Source organism: Oncorhynchus mykiss, chromosome 10 (assembly GCF_057628025.1).
Source record: "Oncorhynchus mykiss isolate SJ-2025 chromosome 10, ASM5762802v1, whole genome shotgun sequence".
Taxonomy (NCBI): domain Eukaryota; kingdom Metazoa; phylum Chordata; class Actinopteri; order Salmoniformes; family Salmonidae; genus Oncorhynchus; species Oncorhynchus mykiss.
The window spans coordinates 21,177,673-21,186,716 of NC_143031.1; positions in this window are offsets into that span (position 1 = coordinate 21,177,673).

The window sequence follows — 9,044 nt, forward strand, 5'->3', positions numbered from 1 at the left end:
TGAAAGGACCACTCATGAGCCAAAAGTGGTCCCCAGAAATTGCACACTGTCACATACAGTATGTGCAGATATGTGCACTACGTCATTTCTCGCTCTCTCTCGCTCTCTCTCTCTCGCTCGCTCTCTCTCTCTCTCGCTCTCTCGCTCTCTCGCTCTCTCGCTCTCTCTCTCGCTCGCAAGATGTCACTCAAGCTCATTTGTCTAGAACTCAAATTGCTAGGGGCTAGCTCATGTAGGGAAAATGGCACAGCAGTCACTTTCAAAGTAGCGATGTCATCATAGCCGCGGGAAGTAGGGGTGCTGAGGGTGCTGCAGCACTAGGGTTTAATATTTTCCCGGTATTTTACAAACGTGCCATCTCAAGAATAAATCATTATTCTCCCGGGTAACCTGGTATTTCCTGCCAAAACAGTATGTGTAATTCAAAAGCATTATAAAACATATACAGTGCCTTCGGGAAAGTATTCAGACCCCTTGCCTTTTCCCAAATTTTGTTACGTTACAGCCTTATTCTAAAATTGATATAATAACACAATACCCCATAATGACAAAGTGAAAAAACAGGTTTTTAGAATTTACATAAGTATTCAGACCCTATTGCTATGAAACTCGAAATTGAGCTCAGGTACATCCTGTTTCCATGAATCATCCTCGAGATGTTTCTACAACTTGATTGGCGTCCACCTGTGATAAATTAAATTATTGCACATGATTTGGAAAGTAACACGCCTGTCTATATAAGGTCCCACAGTTGAAAGTGGATGTCACAGCAAAAACCAAGCCATGAGGTCGAAGGAATTGTCCGTAGAGCTCTGAGGCACAGATCTGGGGAAGGGTACCAAAACATTTCTGCAGCATTGAAGGTCCCCAAGAACACAGTGGCCTCCATCATTCTTAAATGGAAGAAGTTTGGAACCACCAAGACTCTTCCTAAACTGAGCAATCGGGGGAGAAGGGCCTTGGTCAGGGAGGTATAGGATTAGCCCCCTTTTTCAATTTTTGCCTAAAATGACATACCCAAATCTAACTGCCTGTAGCTCAGGCCCTGAAGGAAGGATATGCATATTATTGGTACCATTTGAAAGGAAACACTTTGAGGTTTATGGAAATGTGAAAGGAATGTAGTAGAATATAACACAATAGATCTGGTGAAAGATAATTCAAAGAAAAAAACAATTGTTCTTGTGTATTTTTTTGTACCATCATCTGAAATGCAAAAGAAAGGCCATAATGTGTTATTCCAGCCCAGGTGCAATTTAGACAATTTGGCCACTAGATGGCATCAGTGTATGTGCAATGTTTTAGACTGATCCCATGAACCATTGCATTTCTGTTTAAAATTTTGCATCAAGGCGCCCAAATGTGCCTAATTTGTTTATATGTCTATGTCCTGGGAAATGTGCTTGTTACTTACAACCTCATGCTAATCGCATTAGCCTATGTTAGCTCAACCGTCCCGTGGAAAGGACACCGATCCTGAAGAAGTTCTAGTAGGTGTCTTGGATACTGCACAAATTTTATCTGGTCTTTACCTACAGTGTCTTCAGAAAGTATTTAAACCCCTTGATTCTTCCCACATTTTGTTACGTTACAGCCTTATTCTAAAATTGATTCAAATGTTTTTTTCCCTCATCAATCTACACACAATTCCCCATAATGACAGAGCAAACACTGTTTTTTAGACATTTTTTGCAAATGTATGAAAAATACAAAAAGGAAATATAACATTTACATAAGTATTCAGACACTTTACTCAGTACTTTGTTGCAGCACCTTTGGCAGCGATTACAGCCTCGGGTCTTCTTGGGTATGACGCAACAAGCTTGGCACACCTGTATTTGGGGAGTTTCTCCCATTCTTCTCTGCAGATCCTCTCAAGCTCTGTCAGGTTGGATGGGGAGCGTTACTGCAACGCTATTTTCAGGTCTCTCCGGAGATGTTCGATCGGGTTCAAATCCGGGCTCCTGCATTGTCTTGGCTGTGTGCTTAGGGTCGTTGTCCTGTCGGAAGGTGAACCTTCGCCCAAGTATGAGGTCCTGAGCGCTCTGGAGTAGGATTTCATCAAGGATCTCTCTGTTCTTTGCTCCGTTTATCTTTTCCTCAATGCTGACTAGTCTCCCAGTCCCTGCCGCTGAAAAACATCCCCACAACATGACGCTGCCAACACCATGCTTCATCGTAGGGATGTGCTAGGTTTCCTCCAGATGTGACGCTTGGCATTCAGGCCGAAGAGTTCAATCTTGGTTTCATCAGACCAGAGAAAATTGTTTCTCATGGTCTGAGAGTCTTTAGGTGCTGTTTGGCAAAGTCCAAGCGGGCTGTCATGTGCCTTTTACTGAGGAGTGGCTTCCATTTGGCCACTCTACCACAAAGGCATGATTGGTGGAGTGCTGCAGAGATGATTGTCCTTCTGGAAGGTTCTCCCATCTCCACAGAGGAACTCTGAGCTCTGTCAGAGTGACCATCGGGCTCTTGGTCACCTCCCTGACCAAGGCCCTTGGCCTGGCGGCCAGCTCTAGGAAGAGTCTTGGTGGTTCCAAACTTCCTCCATTTAAGAATGTTGGAGGCCACTGTGTTCTTTGGGACCTTCAATTCTGCAGAAATGTTTTGGTTCCCTTCACACAATCCTGTCTCGGAGTTCTACGGATAATTCCTTTGATCTCAAGGCTTGGTTTTTGCTCTGACATGCACTGTCAACTGTGGGACCTTATATAGACAGGTGTGTGCCTTTCCAAATCATGTCCAATCAATTGAATTGACCACATGTGGACTCCAATCAAGTTGTAGAAACTTCTCAAGGATGATCAATGGAAACAGGATGCATCTGAGCTGAATTGTGTAGTCTCATAGCAAAGGGTCTGAATACTTATGTAACTGAGTGATTTATGTTTTTTTTTTTTGGTAATATATTAGCAAACATTTCTAAAAACCTGTTTTCGCTTGCTCATGATGGCTTATTGTGTGGATCACTTTTCGAAGGCAAAGTATTCAGGCCCCTTGACTTTTTCCACATTTTGTTAAGTTACAGCCTTATTCTAAGCCTTATTCTATTATATATATATGGGCCTGAATACTTTTTATTTAGGGGTCTGAATACTTTCTGAAGGCACTGTATATATATATATATATATATATACACACACAGTGCCTTCGGAAAGTATTCAGACCCCTATATAAAAATGATTTGGACACACCTACTCAGGGGTTTTCTTAATTTGTACTATTTTCTACATAGTAGAATAATAATGAAGATATCCAACATATGAAATTTCACATATTGAATCATGTAGTACCTAAAGTAGCCACTCTTTGCCTTGATGACATTTTCTCAACCAGCTTCATGAGATAGTCACCTGGAATGCATTTCAATTAACAGGTGTGCCTCGTTAAAAGTTCATTTGTGGAATTTCTTTCCTTAATGCGTTTGAGCCAATCAGTTGTGTTGTGTCAAGTTAGGGTTGGTATACAGAAGATAGACCTATTTGGTAAAAGACCAAGACCATATTATGGAAAGAACAGCTCAAATAATCAAAGAGAAACGACAGTCCATCATTACTTTAAGGTAAATTCGGAATACTTTGAAATTTTCTTCAAGTGCAGTCGGAAAAACCATCAAGCACTATGATGAAACTAGCTCTCATGAGGACCGCCACAGGAAAGGAAGACCCAGAATTACCTCTGCTGCAGAGGATATTTAATTTACATGTGTTTATTTAACTAGGCAAGACAGTTAAGAACAAATTCTTATTTACAACGATGGCCTACATTAAAGTTACCAGCCTAAGAAATTACAGCCCAAATAAATGCTTCACAGAGTTCCAGTAACAGACAACATTAACTGTTCAGAAGAGACTGTGAATCAGGCCTTCATGGTCAAATTGCTGCAAAGAAAACACTACTAAAGGACATCAATAAAAAGAAGAGACTTGCTTGGGCCAAGAAACATGAGCAATGGCAATTAGACTGGTGGAAATCTGTCCTTTGGTCTGATGAGTCCAAATTTGAGATTTTTGGTTCCAACTGCCATGTCTTTGTGAGACCCTGAGTAGGTGAACGGAGATGATCTCCGCATGTGTGTTTCCCACTGTGAAGCATGGAGGAGAAGATGTGATGCTGTGGGGGTGCTTTGCTGGTGACACTGTCAGTAATTTATTTAGAATTCAAGGCACACTTAACCAGCATGGCTACCACAGCATTCTGCAGCGATACACCATCCCATCTGTTTTGCGCTTAGTGGGACAATTTTCTTTTTTTTTAACAGGACAATGTCCCAACACACTTTCAGGCTGTGTAAGGGCTATTTGACCAAGAAGGAGAGTGATGGAGTGCTGCATCAGATGACCTGGCCGCCACAATCACCCGACCACAAATCAGTTGACATGGTTTGGGATGAGTTGGACTGCTGAGTGAAGGAAAAGTGCTCAGCATATGTGGGAACTCCTTCAAGACTGTTGGAAAAGCATTCCTCATGAAGCTGGTTGAGAGAATGCCAAGCGTGTGCGAAGTTGTCATCAAGGCAAACGGTGGCAACTTTGAAGAATCTAAAATCTAAAATATATTTTTTGGTTACTACATGATTCCATATGTGTTATTTCAACGTATTGATGTCTTCACTATTATTCTACAATGTAGAAAATAGTAAAAATAAAGAAAAACCCTGGAATGAGTAGCTGTGTCCTGAGTAGCTGTGTTTTTGTCTGGTACTTAAATGTGTGTGGGTTACATGGATTGTAAATGTTTTGAACACTCACTGTGAATGGACATATATATGATATATGATATATCTGTTGCCACAGAGTAAATCGATTGGGTGTCAGAGTAAATAATCCCCAATTGATTTTGTGGATTGAACTAACTTCTCATTTAGTGGGTGGGGGGGAGCATTTATTTGATCATATAGAAGTACCTACTGTATTTTTAGCCACATATGGGAGCAAACTAATCTTTAAAGGTGTAATACGCAGTTGAAACAATAACAAAGCCATTTCCCCGGTGAAATGCTGAGGGATGGGGCTGGAGAAATGTAACCACTCTCAGCTTAACATGCAAGGTCGGATCATCCATGACACCAACATTATAGTTTGAAGCATGTTTTGAGGCTATACAGTGTTTGTTTACATTTACCTTGTTTACAAACATTGGAGTAGAACAAGCTTATATTTTCGGTTCTGATGCCGTAGGACAGTTTAACTAAGCTAATGAGACATAAGTTATATTCTTCAAGAATCAATGGATACATATCAGTAATATATGAGTCCAAAAATGTATTTAGCAACTGCAGATTGCCCCTTTAAAATACAAAATGTCCTGTGCTTAGAAGCATCTGTTTGATGACGGAAAGGTGGTGCCCTGCCCAAGGGAGGAGTGCTGAATATCTTCAAAACAGCAGTGTTGAACAATACAAACCAAAGGGCCGTCTGACAAACTGATATAGTGTCTGACGCAGGATATATATTTGAGCACGTACAGTATATATACACCTCTGTTGTTTGTCTCTCTGTATGCGTGTTATGGCAGCCATGTCCAATTGGGCTCCACTGTAGCTCCTGTATGGACATAGCTGCAGAGAGAAACTGAAGGGTTGTACCTCCAGAGTTGACTGAAGGGATGTTTTGCAGTAAACAAAGGCTTCCTGTTGTCCACCACCAAGGTGGCAAACGGATGCTTTTATTGGAGCCAAGTTTACACCACGCACTAGGAGGGAACTTCCTTTTCACTGGTCGGAGCACAGGTTCAGCCACAGCGGATCTTTATGTTTGATCAACGCTCATGGGCTGTTCAAAACAAAGTAATGCGACCTCAGTATGGGTTCTGTACTGTGTGTTCCCTTCACACACTCCCTATATTGGACTGTATCTCAAAAAGCATGTTACTTCTCACTACATGTAACTTTCCATGGGGAAATTACAACACATGGCAACCAATATAATATGCAGATAAGATGATTCACATAAACATCCAGGTTTTTCAATGTTTGCCAACAGTGCAGTGTGCCACTTCACCTGCATGGTCACCAGAATAAGTCCAAACAAGCCTGTTTATGTAGCAGCTTGATGAACAGGCACACCCTCTGGGCAGGTCCCTACCCCATATTTCATTCCTTACAGTGCCAAGCAGAGTTACATTTTTATAGTCTTTGGTATTACTCAGCCAGGGATTGAACTCCCAACCTTCCAAACTCAGCACGGATACTCTAACCACAAGGCCACTGAGCTCCTAGGGTAGGGTGCACAATTCCGGCAACTTTACCAAAATCCTGGCTGGAAGATTCCTGGACTCAGGAGGGAATAAGAGGGAATCCTCCAACCAGTAATTCTGGGAAATGTTGGAATTTTGGGAAGGTTACCGGATTTTCCTCTTGTAAACACACAAAAAAGTGCAAAAAGTAACCTAAATATTTTAAATAGTCAGGATGCGGAAGATAACAAAAAACAAGTTACTAATACTGAGCTTGCGATTGCAGCGTCAGTGCAAGAATACATTTAAAACAGGAAATGTCCTCCTATATTGACCTAAGATAAATAATAGACAAGACTTTTGCTCACAATTAAAAGATTTTAAGCTTTCATCAAAGCTTCAACTTAGCCAGTCCATGTTAATTGGGGCTAACATTTTAGCTGTAGCCATATTAACTTCTATGCTAACCCTGTTGAAACATTTAAAGTGTACAGAACACTGTGAGGCCAGGCTATTTGGCCTAGGAAAGCACATTGTTTTGTCCATTTAGGCAAGTCTTGTGAACACATTGAAGGACAGGAAGTAAATCAATTGAAGTTTGGCACTGCTTTAAATGTTGAGCTTGGCTGGCTGACTCTAACTCATATGGATATCTAACGGCATCATCAGACATCCTTTAATATACTTAGAAGACTACTGATACGGATGCCACCAGTGTGTATTTCAGGCAAGGACCAACTGTTCTGGCAGAGGCAGTCAGGTGGGGGCAGAAGCTAAACGAGCTCATGTACATGGAGGTTGCCCCTGATCAGGCCCTTTAATGGTGGAACAGCAACAGAATATCACAATGAAGTCCCTGGGAAGCACTACCCAGCTTCCTCCTAATTAATACAGGCCAGCACTGGAAAACACATTGGACGTTAATCACCAACAATCCACTGTTTGTTTTCGGAACAAGGCATCCTCAACCACCTCCCCCTCTCTTTTTCCGCTCAATCGATTATATTTTTAATGGTTTGGTTCCTCTATTTTTTTTGTTTTTGTTTGTTTACACTGGAGTGCCTTGGCTGTTTTGAGGAGAGAAGGTGTTGTTCCCAGGTCTGGTTCATTCCAGATTGGCCCAGTCTGGAGCACAGCAGCCATCTATTCACATTGATTATAAATACAAGCTTCTGGTCTGGATTTCACTCCTAGTGGGTGACGTCCCAGCAGGGCAGGGGCTTGGCATTGACTGCTTACAGATTGCACAACAACATCCCTATAAATTCCCATCACAATGCAGGCCACAATAACACGCCATGGCACATGCAGACAGAGAGGAAGACTCAATATAACCTCATGTCCTCTCCCACATATATTGTATATGCCTCATCCACGTCTGTCAGGATGTCTACCCACTTCAATCAAAACAATGCGGCACTTCGTCAAACCTGATGGGATATCCTGATTTGTTATCACAGTGAATCCATCAGGTGACTCTTTATTAAGCCTCGTAAGAGACGTATGGTTCAGCACCCTGTGAACTAAGAATAAGACTCAGGGTGCTTCTGAAATGGCACCCTACCCAGCTAGCACATTTGGTTACTTGGTAGTTGTGGGAACGTACGTTTTTGGTTTCCCATTGGTTCTGGGAATGAAGCCATACGTTTCCTGATCTGTAAAATGGAAAGCTTTTAAAACATTGTAAGAACGGAAGTGAAAATTTCACGTGTTATGGGAAGATAGATTTTTTTGCTTGCAGGGCGGTTCTGAGAAAATTATACTATGGGACCCTGAAAGTTTTCCTGGAAGGTTTTATTAACGTTCCGAGAACGGAGATTCTAGGTTATTGAATAAATTAATGTTTCAATAAGACTTTTAGTAACACTGCTAGCTTAGCTGTTTTGAAATCTAAGCACAGATAGAACACATGGAATTTAATTTGCTTAGGCATTAATCATGCAAACATGTTTCTTTTTAATTGTGAGAAGGTAGCAGTGAGATTTGAACCTATGATTTTCAGTTTTTTTAATCATTGGAATTAGTCCACTGCGCCAGCAGGATGGAAGTAGCATGCCATGTTTTTTAAACATACAAACAACATTTTTGTCTATTGAAACAGACCCAATTTCAAAGGAAACAAGCACTCATTAAGATCAGGTGTGGCCAAGGCACCTGAACACACTTAACAAGATAGATGATAGAGAGCGTTTTGTTGACGCTGAGAACGGAATGTAAATGTTTTTCAATAACAATCTTACATGCTGACCAAACCGCCTGCGTTACGTGTTTGAGTGTTGCAAAATAAATGTACTGTATACATACATGTTATTCAATCATTTCATCCAAACTGCTTGCGTGCGTCCATGGTGACTGCTTACCCAGGTGCTAAACTCAACAAAAAAATAAACATCCTTTTTTCAGGACCCTGTCTTTCAAAAATAATTCGAAAGAATCAGATCTTCATTGTAAAGGGTTTAAACACAGTTTCCCATGCTTGTTCAATGAACCATAAACAATTCATGAACATGCAACGATCATTAAGACACTAACATCTTACTGACAGTAGGAAATTAAGGTCACAGTTATGAAAACTTAGGACACTAAAGAGGCCTTTCTACTGACTGAAAAACGCCAAAGGAAAGATGCCCAGGGTCCCTGCTCATCTGCGTGAATGTGCCTTAGGCATGCTGCAAGGAGGCATGACGACTGCAGATGTGGCCAGGGCAATACATTGCAATGTCCGTACTGTGAGACGCCTAAGACCTGGCCTGGTGGTGCCAGAATAACAACCTATTCCTCAACGTAACCAAGACTAAGTGGACTACAGGAAAAGAAGCACCGAGCACGCCCCCATTCTCATCGACGGGGCTGTAGCGGAGCAGGTT